We start from the raw sequence: 13,865 nt of genomic DNA, 5'->3' as shown, positions 1-13,865 counted from the left end.
AAAAAAAAATAATAAAAATAATAAATAACTGTGTTGCGAAAACAACCTTTTAAAGCTACTCGTAAAGTTACGAACTTTTTTTTGTGCAATTTTTCTATACGCTCCCTATCCACCGAATAAAACTAGGTTTGGGTGTATATTGTAAATCTAAGCGGTTCAAATGTTTTTTGGGGGAAAATAACCAATCTACAACTTTTTTACTAGCATTACTTCTTTTATAAATAAGCCTCGTTACACATGCTTGAATTTAAAGGAAAATTCAAAATAAGGATAAAAGAAAGACAATGAAGCCAACAAAAACGCGGCTTAAATGATTTTCGTTTTATTTCAGCACCTGCCATATCGATTCTTATCTTGAAATATACCTTATGCTAGTAGAAATACTAATGCTAGTAATACCTTGAATAGCAAAGTAGGGAACTTAATGTTCTTAATTTCTGTTGTGAGGTCATTAACGACTCATTCTTGTGATCCACGAAGTGCAACAAAAGATCGCGAATTACGGTACTCCCGAGGCTCAACATTCCCAACAAATCCTTCGGTGAAAGTAATTGCTCCGAACAGTTTGGATCGAAAAGACAGACCACTTGAGATTTGCAACAAAAGAATTCCAGCAGATTTTTCTTGGTAAGTGTCGCTGTTAAGATTAAGGAGCTTGGACTGAGTGTGGATAAAACAGAAAGGTATTGGATTGGGATTTGTTAGTTATGTTACATTTTAATGAATACTAGTTGCGTTGCTCGGCTTTGCACGGTCTACCTCGAGAGTAAAAGTTATGTCAAGTGACGCGTGTTCAACAATCAGGCTTGAAAAAAAAAAGATAATTAAAAACAATCAGTAAAATTTTGCTGCAGATTGCGGAAAACTAACCAGAAATTAAACATTTTAAATCTCCCGATTACAGGAAAAGCCACAAAACAAAAGCTAGAATTTTATTGCTCTTATTCGATTAAAAAAATGGCAACAGATCTTTCTTCTCAATGATTTTCTTCACGCTACAAACTTTAATAATTCGCAACTCCAATAAATTATAGGGGCGCTGGAGCTACTGTCTAATGGCGGATGAAAAAGGTAAAACAAACAAATGCCGTAACTTGTAACTTGCTTTGACGCTTAGTGAATGACAGTAGTTTTTCATCGTGTTTGTGGGAAACTTTTTTTTCTATTCTTCTGAAATTACATTACACCATAAACTGTCTGAAGCCTGTAATTTACCCCAAAGAAAACACGTGGAATGGAATGTTTTACCTTTTTCGGCAGTAGTGTTAATCACCGCAAGGTAGCGTATTCGAGCTCTGGAGTTGCGAATAGCATTAATACGGAAAGTTGAGATGAAGCACTGAATAATTATTTGAATGGAGGAAAGCCTTCGAAAAATAGGGATTTTATGTCGAAATCTAAGTATGACAATTAATAGTTTTTAATTGATGTCTCCACTAACTATTATCGGAGGATAACGTTAAACAGCCAAACATAAAGACGGGAAAATGACGAATTTATCGACACCTGGCTGAATGGTCCATTCACTGCCGTTTGGAAGAAGTAACTCGGACATAGATACATGCATAAATACATACATGCGTTCAATAATATAAGATGTTTTTCTTATTGTGGTATGAATTAATTTCATTGTAGTACAAAATGCTTAAAATGCAATAATGTAAAAGAATATGAATAGGTTTGAAAAACAATATAACGGTAAATTAGCAAGACATATTTTAAGGGGCCACAGTACCTTTCAAACATTTTTTTTTTAAATTTAAGTAAATTTTATATTTCTTTGAAACCATAACATGCATACTTGTTTCGGAATCAATAATTTATTTTCAAATTTTAAAAATATTGCCTACTTTTTTTAAAAATTCAAAAATTGAGGAAAATTTTAACTTTTTAAAATCCCTAAGGCTTTTTTTATTTTTGCACTAATTCAAAAAAAGTTTTTTGCTAAACAATCACTATAATCAGCTCTAAAAATATGTGCATTTATTTGCTTATGAGTTTATTAGAAAATTTTCTGTGATTAATTTTGTGAAAAATCAAAGTTTTTTTTAAAAAAATTTGGTTTTTAAAGGTTTAACATGCTTTAAACGTTTGAGTCATTTATAAAATCCTTATCCAATGCACAGTTTTGTCAAATATGTTATCCCAATTGCAAAAAATATTACTTCAAATCTGTATCTTTAATAGAAAAAAATCCTTAGGGATTCTAATGACATGAAAACACAAAAAAACCATCATTGAGAAAAAGCAATTTAAAGTTTTTCTTTTGCATAACACTCCTAATTTTTCAAATATTTGAACTAAAGCATTGAAACTTTTCCCTGGTGTTCAGAATAGATTTAGTTTTGAAATAAGCAATAAAATTTTTTTTGATTGTTTCATCATTTTTGAGGTACTGTAAACACTTAAATGAAAAATTGTACAGTGAAATCTCGTTACAGCGAGAACAATACAACGAAATATCCATTTAAACGAATTAAATTTTCAGTCTCGATTCAATTTTCATTACCTTGTTTGAATTTCATTTCAACGAAATCTTTGTTAGAACGCAAAATTTTTGATCCCTTCAAGTTCGTAGTAACATAATTTCTCCATATCCTCACATAAATAATAGCCGATAATCGAGTAACCCGCGTGTTTCAATAATGAAACTCGCACCACGGCATGATCATTTGATAACATGTTTTGGTAATTTTTAACATGCAGAGAAAGGCTTTATTGTGACAAGGCTGTACTCGATCCGGTCATTTAACTGTTTTACTGGTAAGAAAAGAAAAAGTGGTCAACAATGAACGCTACCTACTGGAGTTTAGGGTTAATCCACTGGAGTTAGGGTCACAATTTCAACTATCAAAATATCACCAAAGAGGCAATGGCTTTGCTCAAATGTAGAAGAGTAGAAGCTTTTCACCCGTCATACCTTGACGGGGGACTTTCTAGTATAAAAATAATACGCATTGTTTATTTTTCTTTTCATCTTTCTTTTTGCAGATTTTTTTTTTTTTAAATGAAGATATTTATGTATTTCTTTCAATGCTATCTTTAATTAAAAATCAAAGTAACTCAGGTTATATTGCTTTTTAGAGTAAAAAAGCGACTTGAGTTTTAATCAAGAATGTTAAATTTTTCTTTCAATTCTGAGGATTTTATTTCGTTAAATCTTAGAAACGCGTCTCGTAAATACTGCAATGCTGATGATATTTTTTCAAAACTAATTCTTAAAAAAAACTATTGCACACATATTTCTGTTTGTTTTTCGTTACATTTCGTTATTTTGTTTATTTATCATGTTAATTAAAATGATTGCAAATGTGATGCAATACGTTATTCCAAGAAGAGATTTTTTTTGTTGTCATTACGCATAAAAAGTACCTGCATGAAGGATCACGTGAACAAAGAAACAAATCTTTGACCTAAGTAATCAAAGCAAACATTAAAAAAAAAACAAATAAACAAACAAAGATACATATGTAACTAAGAACTATGTACATATTTAATTATATGTTCGGCTATTTTTTTCGGCAAAAACGAAAAAAAAAAAAAAATTTCTTTTAATTAAAATTTTGATCCTGTATTGTTATCCTTACTTTGAATTATTTAAAAAAAAATGCTTAATGGTCTCTGGATAATGGAATTTTTGCTGCCAAAAAAAAAATTGCAAAACAATGTATGATTACGTATAGTGCAGTCGTTGGGAAAAACTATGAGAGGAGTCACTAAGAGAAAAAATTTTTGAGACCAATTTATATTCAATTTTCATTACTTTAATGATAAAAAATAAATGTTTCGGGGGTCGGCGTCGCCCCGCGCCACCTCCAACTACACCACTCATCACGTAACATAAAGATATTCCTTTTGAAAAAAATTTCAAAAGTTGACAAGTATCTCGTTTTACATCAGGTACAAGTTGTCATCTTGACACCATTTCCTTGTCTTTAAACGTTAAATACTTAAGCCAAATTTCTTCATGTATAACTGCGATCTTGTTTGGCTTAAAGTTTAATAACAAATTGTACACCTTTGCTTCCGAGCTCGATGGAGTCCCTCAGAGACAGAAATTGGAACTATGTACAAGAAATAGTTTGTGAATTGTGTTATTCAATTTTCATTACTTTAATGATAAAAAAATAATGTCGGCGTCGTCCCGCGCCACCTCCAACTACACCACTCATCACGTAACATAAAGATATTCCTTTTGAAAAAAATTTCAAAAGTTGACAAGTATCTCGTTTTACATCAGGCACAAGTTGTCATCTTGGAAACCATTTCCTTGTCTTTAAACGTTAAATACTTAAGCCAAATTTCTTCATGTATAACTGCGATCTTGTTTGGCTTAAAGTTTAATAACAAATTGTATACCTTTGCTTTGTATTGTTTTTTTTTTTTCTGGAGTCAAACAGTCCAATAATTGTTCTGTGTAAAATTTTTACTACTTGTGTAAAATTAATTTGTAAATATTTCTGTTAATACATATTTGTGTTTGTACTCCATACTAAATCAATTAAAAAACACTGCGGACAGTGCCTTTGGCGCTCTTTAGTGTTAAATTTAATACTAACTCGTGTTGAACTATAGTCAAGATTTTCTTAATGTTTTGTTATGAAGTTTGTAATTTATGTTTTATAATTTGTAAGTTTTTTAACTTTACTTTTTTTAATTTTGCTTACTGTTATGTATGTGTATTTTGTTTGTTAATAAATTTTATCTTATCTTATCTTATCTTTGCTTCCGAGCTCGATGGAGTCCCTCAGAGACAGGAATTGGAACTATGTACGAGAAATAATTTGTGAATTGTGCATAACGCTGGGAAACAATTTATAAAATATTTCTGTTGGGTTTGTTTTTTGAGCTAGGGTTTACAGTTAATTAGTGGTACTCGCATGGCTTTGCCCGTAGTAGAAAATTAAGTCATTTGGTTCGATGATGATTTTCTCGCCGATTTGCTATATTCATTTGCTTGCCCATGTTACGGTTCCCCGTTATGAAAATTTCGTAATTTAGTCGTCCGCGTTGTGATAATTTGCTCGGTCCACGTCAAGTGTTTTCTCTACAACTTAAAATTTGGCAACTCTCCGCGGAATAGAGCATGAATCGATGCCCGGATCTGCAAATTTCGGGCCCCTGTGCAACAAAATGTGTAGCCTCCCCCCCCCCCCCGGAGGCCAGCAGTGTATATTTGCAACATTAATAAGTCTTAGTGCTAGTTTTTGTTCAACTTTGTCAATTTCTTGTGCTGTTTTCCCCTTTCAGGGTGTGCCCCCCCACGCACTGCGGGGTCTGCGAGTACGCAGATCCGCGCCTGCATGTATCATATGAAGCCCTATTGTTCTTCCAAAAGTATCTCATTTCCGCATTTCCTAGCCTTTCATTTGGAAAGATAGCCGGTCTGCGAGTACGCAGATCCGCGCCTGCATGTATCATATGAAGCCCTATTGTTCTTCTAAAAGTATCTCATTTCCGCATATTTCCTAGCCATTCATTTGGAAAGATAGCCGGTCTGCGAGTACGCAGATCCGCGCCTGCATGTATCATATGAAGCCCTATTGTTCTTCTAAAAGTATCTCATTTCCGCATATTTCCTACTCTTTCATTTGGAAAGATAGCCGGTCTGCGAATACGCAGATCCGCGCCTGCATGTATCATATGAAGCCCTATTGTTCTTCTAAAAGTATCTCATTTCCGCATATTTCCTACTCTTTCATTTGGAAAGATAGCCGGTCTGCGAATACGCAGATCCGCGCCTGCATGTATCATATGAAGCCCTATTGTTCTTCTAAAAGTATCTCATTTCCGCATTTCCTAGCCTTTCATTTGGAAAGATAGCCGGTCTGCGAGTACGCAGATCCACGCCTGCATGTGTCATATGAAGCCCTATTGCTCTTCTAAAAGTATCTCATTTCCGCATATTTCCTAGCCTTTCATTTGGAAAGACAGCCGGTCTGCGAGTACGCAGATCCGCGCCTGCATGTATCATATGAAGCCCTATTGTTCTTCTAAAAGTATCTCATTTCCGCATATTTCCTAGCCTTTCATTTGGAAAGACAGCCGGTCTGCGAGTACGCAGATCCGCGCCTGCATGTATCATATGAAGCCCTATTGTTCTTCTAAAAGTATCTCATTTCCGCATATTTCCTAGCCTTTCATTTGGAAAGACAGCCGGTCTGCGAGTACGCAGATCCGCGCCTGCATGTATCATATGAAGCCCTATTGTTCTTCTAAAAGTATCTCATTTCCGCATATTTCCTAGCCTTTCATTTGGAAAGATAGCCGGTCTGCGAGTACGCAGATCCGCGCCTGCATGTATCATATGAAGCCCTATTGTTCTTCTAAAAGTATCTCATTTCCGCATATTTCCTAGCCATTCATTTGGAAAGATAGCCGGTCTGCGAGTACGCAGATCCGCGCCTGCATGTATCATATGAAGCCCTATTGTTCTTCTAAAAGTATCTCATTTCCGCATATTTCCTACTCTTTCATTTGGAAAGATAGCCGGTCTGCGAATACGCAGATCCGCGCCTGCATGCATCATATGAAGCCCTATTGTTCTTCTAAAAGTATCTCATTTCTGCATTTCCTAGCCTTTCATTTGGAAAGAAAGCCGGTCTGCGAGTACGCAGATCCGCGCCTGCATGTATCATATGAAGCCCTATTGTTCTTCTAAAAGTATCTCATTTCCGCATATTTCCTAGCCATTCATTTGGAAAGATAGCCGGTCTGCGAGTACGCAGATCCGCGCCTGCATGTATCATATGAAGCCCTATTGTTCTTCTAAAAGTATCTCATTTCCGCATATTTCCTACTCTTTCATTTGGAAAGATAGCCGGTCTGCGAATACGCAGATCCGCGCCTGCATGCATCATATGAAGCCCTATTGTTCTTCTAAAAGTATCTCATTTCTGCATTTCCTAGCCTTTCATTTGGAAAGATAGCCGGTCTGCGAGTACGCAGATCCGCGCCTGCATGTATCATATGAAGCCCTATTGTTCTTCTAAAAGTATCTCATTTCCGCATATTTCCTAGCCATTCATTTGGAAAGATAGCCGGTCTGCGAGTACGCAGATCCGCGCCTGCATGTATCATATGAAGCCCTATTGTTCTTCTAAAAGTATCTCATTTCCGCATATTTCCTACTCTTTCATTTGGAAAGATAGCCGGTCTGCGAATACGCAGATCCGCGCCTGCATGCATCATATGAAGCCCTATTGTTCTTCTAAAAGTATCTCATTTCTGCATTTCCTAGCCTTTCATTTGGAAAGATAGCCGGTCTGCGAGTACGCAGATCCGCGCCTGCATGTATCATATGAAGCCCTATTGTTCTTCTAAAAGTATCTCATTTCCGCATATTTCCTAGCCATTCATTTGGAAAGATAGCCGGTCTGCGAGTACGCAGATCCGCGCCTGCATGTATCATATGAAGCCCTATTGTTCTTCTAAAAGTATCTCATTTCCGCATATTTCCTACTCTTTCATTTGGAAAGATAGCCGGTCTGCGAATACGCAGATCCGCGCCTGCATGCATCATATGAAGCCCTATTGTTCTTCTAAAAGTATCTCATTTCTGCATTTCCTAGCCTTTCATTTGGAAAGATAGCCGGTCTGCGAGTACGCAGATCCGCGCCTGCATGTATCATATGAAGCCCTATTGTTCTTCTAAAAGTATCTCATTTCCGCATATTTCCTAGCCATTCATTTGGAAAGATAGCCGGTCTGCGAGTACGCAGATCCGCGCCTGCATGTATCATATGAAGCCCTATTGTTCTTCTAAAAGTATCTCATTTCCGCATATTTCCTACTCTTTCATTTGGAAAGATAGCCGGTCTGCGAATACGCAGATCCGCGCCTGCATGTATCATATGAAGCCCTATTGTTCTTCTTAAAGTATCTCATTTCCGCATATTTCCTACTCTTTCATTTGGAAAGATAGCCGGTCTGCGAATACGCAGATCCGCGCCTGCATGTATCATATGAAGCCCTATTGTTCTTCTAAAAGTATCTCATTTCCGCATTTCCTAGCCTTTCATTTGGAAAGATAGCCGGTCTGCGAGTACGCAGATCCACGCCTGCATGTGTCATATGAAGCCCTATTGCTCTTCTAAAAGTATCTCATTTCCGCATATTTCCTAGCCTTTCATTTGGAAAGACAGCCGGTCTGCGAGTACGCAGATCCGCGCCTGCATGTATCATATGAAGCCCTATTGTTCTTCTAAAAGTATCTCATTTCCGCATATTTCCTACTCTTTCATTTGGAAAGATAGCCGGTCTGCGAATACGCAGATCCGCGCCTGCATGCATCATATGAAGCCCTATTGTTCTTCTAAAAGTATCTCATTTCTGCATTTCCTAGCCTTTCATTTGGAAAGATAGCCGGTCTGCGAGTACGCAGATCCGCGCCTGCATGTATCATATGAAGCCCTATTGTTCTTCTAAAAGTATCTCATTTCCGCATATTTCCTACTCTTTCATTTGGAAAGATAGCCGGTCTGCGAATACGCAGATCCGCGCCTGCATGCATCATATGAAGCCCTATTGTTCTTCTAAAAGTATCTCATTTCTGCATTTCCTAGCCTTTCATTTGGAAAGATAGCCGGTCTGCGAGTACGCAGATCCGCGCCTGCATGTATCATATGAAGCCCTATTGTTCTTCTAAAAGTATCTCATTTCCGCATATTTCCTAGCCATTCATTTGGAAAGATAGCCGGTCTGCGAGTACGCAGATCCGCGCCTGCATGTATCATATGAAGCCCTATTGTTCTTCTAAAAGTATCTCATTTCCGCATATTTCCTACTCTTTCATTTGGAAAGATAGCCGGTCTGCGAATACGCAGATCCGCGCCTGCATGTATCATATGAAGCCCTATTGTTCTTCTAAAAGTATCTCATTTCCGCATTTCCTAGCCTTTCATTTGGAAAGATAGCCGGTCTGCGAGTACGCAGATCCACGCCTGCATGTGTCATATGAAGCCCTATTGCTCTTCTAAAAGTATCTCATTTCCGCATATTTCCTAGCCTTTCATTTGGAAAGACAGCCGGTCTGCGAGTACGCAGATCCGCGCCTGCATGTATCATATGAAGCCCTATTGTTCTTCTAAAAGTATCTCATTTCCGCATATTTCCTAGCCTTTCATTTGGAAAGACAGCCGGTCTGCGAGTACGCAGATCCGCGCCTGCATGTATCATATGAAGCCCTATTGTTCTTCTAAAAGTATCTCATTTCCGCATATTTCCTAGCCTTTCATTTGGAAAGACAGCCGGTCTGCGAGTACGCAGATCCGCGCCTGCATGTATCATATGAAGCCCTATTGTTCTTCTAAAAGTATCTCATTTCCGCATATTTCCTAGCCTTTCATTTGGAAAGACAGCCGGTCTGCGAGTACGCAGATCCGCGCATGCATGTATCATATGAAGCCCTATTGTTCTTCTAAAAGTATCTCATTTCCGCATATTTCCTAGCCTTTCATTTGGAAAGATAGCCGGTCTGCGAGTACGCAGATCCGCGCCTGCATGTATCATATGAAGCCCTATTGTTCTTCTAAAAGTATCTCATTTCCGCATTTCCTAGCCTTTCATTTGAAAAGATAAAGGCCTGTGTTTTTATCGTCCACAGATTCGGCAGCTTATTAAAGCTGAAACTTTCATCGGAACAATGTTGGAAAATAAAAAAATGCTTGGTTGGCATTCAAAAACATTGTTAAAAATTGTCTTGGAAATATACGAGCTGAGAATTATGCCAAAATTGTCCAGCAACTTGTAGAGAAGTTCCAAATACTTGGTTCCCACATTAACATCAAATTGAAATTTTACTTCCTTTTACAAAAAAGTTAGTATTGTATTCGCGAAAAAACTTTCACTCAAAAATCGACCTTAATTTCCATTTTACTCACCCTCGAATGAATGTTGAGTTTTTTTTCGACTCGATCACACGTGGATAAGTGCCTAAGAAACTATAGACACGCGAAATATCCATTTTGACTATTCACAAGTTAATTACAACGAGTTTTCTCGTGACGTCTGTATGTGCGTATGTGTGTATGTATGTCGCATAACTCAAGAACGGTATGTCCTAGAAAGTAAAAATTTGGTACGTAGATTTCTAGTGGGGTCTAGTTGTGCACCTCCCTTTTTGGTTGCATTCGGATGTTCCAAACGGGGTGTTTCACACCTTTTTTGGGGGAAATCATTGTTAATTTCGTTGCAAACTCAAGTGGTGTTATAATTTGGCGAACACTTGGCAATATATCGCCAAGCGTTTGGGCGCTAAAATTTGTCGCCAACATGGCGACAAATTTGGCGATTTTTTAAAAAAAATCTAATTTCAATTTGGCCATTGTTGGTGATATTTAGAGGTAACTATTGAATCACATTAAAATTGCCAATAATGGTAAATGATTTTTAATTGGTGTATAAGGAAGTCATGCGATGCACACATGTGCTCGCTTACATAGCCTTCTTGCAAACTTCCTAAAAAATTTTGGTTAGTAAAAAGGTAATGAACATGGTGAACGATTCCACCAAGATTTGAAGGTCATGGAGACACGATATCAAGGTAGATTGGATGCACATTAGGGTGTGTCTTGTAATGCACTTTTTAAAAAAGTTTTGAATTTCTTATGGGGCACCCCTTTAATTGCTTCCTTTTGATGAAAAAATACACACATAAAAGTTTCATAGAATTTGAACATAATTTAGGGGGTGCTACCAGTGATTAAAAATTACATTCATTGTGAAAAAAATGGTGTAAAAATCAACTCCCCAATACATCTTGTCATATTTTTAATCAACATGAAATTAGGTTGGTTGGGTTTAACATAACACAAATACCTATTCTTATATATACAAGAAAATAATAAGCATTTCATGGTTGTCATTTTTTTGTAATAATGTCAAAAAAGCATCCAGAGCTTCGGTCATTCATATCACAGGTTTACACTTTCGGTCTTATACATTCAGCAATATTGTAATTTTTCTCTTTGTTACTTCCATGTGACAATACAAGCTTTTTACTGATTGCTACTAATTATCCAGACTAAATAAATAAATTTAAAAAAAATAAAAAAAGAGAGAGTTGACAAATTTTGCAGCTGTGGTAGCACCCTCTAAATATTATTCAATTTTTATTTTTCGGATATGAGAATGTTTTTTTCATCCAAAGGAACACAATGAGAGGGTGCCTCATGAAAAAACAACACCTTTAAAAATAAGACGCACCCTAATTGCACATATGATGGCTGACTACTGCTGGAGCATCAAGCGAGAATGTCCACAGATTAAACACTCCAGAAAAAGCTATAAGCGGAAATTTTTACCTTAATATGTATAAATACACTATTTTACTTGCGGTAACTATTATATCCTCTGTATGAATAAAATTTTTCATTGTAAACAGTGTATTTGGTAAGTTTGTACTTTATTTTACCTAATTTGTATGACTTCTAAATGTATCCTATAGTTTGAAAAGTTGACGTGATAGAAAAAACTGCATTCAGAGGCCAAAAGTTACTTAAAAACCAGTCACAGATTTAAAATGAAGAAATTGCTGTTCACTAGTGTAATATGAGACAGTGAGAAGCAAAGGGATGGAAGGGCAAAATTAAAAATTTGGAGATAAAAAGTACACATGGTAGGTGAACCTCTCCTCTGTCTTAGGGCTAGAGATGGTACTAGTAGCTACCTGGTAGTTGCTGCTATGCAGCATGATTCAGAAAATTTTTCCATGAAAGTCTATCAAGGGTGTTATCTTTGAACGCGTTTTACTCAAAACTTAAAAATGTCCACTTACATCCCATTGCTTCTCACTGCCTCATGTGTATAAGAAGTAGTTGATCCACTTATATGGTAAACTCATAAACTAATAATAAGAGTAGACCGAGCTTTTTCATTCTTGCTGATGAAGAAAATTGGTTCATAGATGTATCACGTGACTAGTGGAAGGGCTTGGCGAAGACTTTGGTAGCATGGTTGCTAGATGGCAGCATTATCTATAGTTTGACACTCGACATGTATTTTAAGACAATGTGTTTTCATTAAAAAAAATTTTCCAAGTGCAGAGATTGAACTGTTTTTTTTTTTTTTTTTTTTTTTTTTTTTAGTTACGCATTATTTTGACATTAGTAATAGTTTTTGGTCACAGTTTTCAGTAACTTTTATTTCATTCGGAACTACTACGTCAGCGTTGGCGTAAACGAAATGGCGTAAACGTTTTGCGCGTTAACGCAAAAATGTACAAATCGGTATCTTAAATTGAAATTGTAGGTAAAAATCTTACCGTTTGCCGATTCTTTTTGGACGCTTGAATATTTAATTGCTTAGAGAGTTATTAAAATTGACTAAAGAAAATGCACAATACTATCTAAACGAAAAATTCACTATATTAACAAAATATTCACAACTTAGAATAACAAATTTACAAATCGGACTCCATAAAAGATCATTCTTCCGTGTTCCATCAATTTTATTTATTTATTTCGATCGTCTGCTACGATCAACGCCCGCTGTTGCTAGGATATCCACCAGTCACATGTTTTCGTTTATGAGCAGCAAAAGGGTTGCCATAGCTCGGTCTATTCTTATTATTAGTCTATGGGTAAACTCGTTGCCCGATGAAGAAGTGAAGCAAAGAAAACAGAGAGAATTAAGGGACCAGACAGCCCGCTTATCATATCCAGAGACTGCAGTTTTGTTTTTATCAGCAGTCTGGTATAGTGAATAAACTGTATTCTCTGGGTGTGGTAACCGGGCTGTCTGGTATATTGCATGTGGTACTACTGCCTTAGCCCTGCCTTAGGGACGGTAACTCACTGCTAGATGTAAGGGGTGTTATGCGTGTTTTTTTTTTTTTTTAACAGTTTCGCGCATTAAACGCGGGCAAAGTTTAAACTCAAGGCAATTGCTTTTCTAAAACATAATGTGTCGTAGCAACCACCAGGTTTACTAGTACCATCTTTGGCCCCAAAAATAGAAGAGAGTTTATTCTACTAAACTCTATATCTAGAATATCACCTTTTTTTTTTTTTTGCAATTACTCATATTTGTTTCTTACTGCGTTACTTGTTATGGCAAGGTAATCCTTAGTAAATTGTTCTCGGTAAGTAATTTTTTTCTTTTTTTGAAATAATAGGGTACATATATTTTGAGTTAGTGATTATGCGTGCTGTAATAAGTCACTGTCAATATACATTTTACTTTCTTTGAATCCTCCATTCGTGTGCTTAATTCTTCTGCAATGGGTAATTTATTGCACTCCATAATTACTTTCCAATAATGATTCATTAACAAAACGTTTAGCGTAAATGAAACTATTTCTTGAACCAATGTTTGTGATTTGTCTTAGAGACACTCTCAGTAATACTTTTGAGCATTGAGGAGATATATTATCATTATTGATAGATATTTTGCATTAATCCTATCTTACTGTATGAATTTTAAATAATCTATTATTAAGAAACTGTTTCTTTTCTATTTGATTATAATAGTTTTATTGCAAACAGATTTATAATTAATATTCAATTGTTCAATAACTTTGTATAATAGTTCAATCTTTACTAATAATAAAGCTAAAAGTCTCTCTGTCAGGATCTCATTGCAGCGAATAGCGTATAGACTGTTAGGCTGATTTTCATGAAATTCGGCACAGAATAAGTTTGTAGCATGTGGGTGTTCACCTCGAAGCGATTTTTCGAAAATTCGATTTCGTTCTTTTTCTATTCCAATTTTAAGAATATTTTCCCGAGCAAAATTATCGTAAGATGGACGAGTAAATCACAAAGTTATCATAACGTGGAACCGTAACATGGGCAAGCCAATTGGCGAGAAATTCATCATAATACATTATTTGTAAATATACAGGCGAACCAAAAGACCTTTTAACT

Source organism: Uloborus diversus, chromosome 6 (assembly GCF_026930045.1).
Source record: "Uloborus diversus isolate 005 chromosome 6, Udiv.v.3.1, whole genome shotgun sequence".
NCBI classification, from domain to species: domain Eukaryota; kingdom Metazoa; phylum Arthropoda; class Arachnida; order Araneae; family Uloboridae; genus Uloborus; species Uloborus diversus.
The sequence above is the reverse complement of the archived record's forward strand: the minus strand, read 5'-3'. Positions refer to the sequence as shown.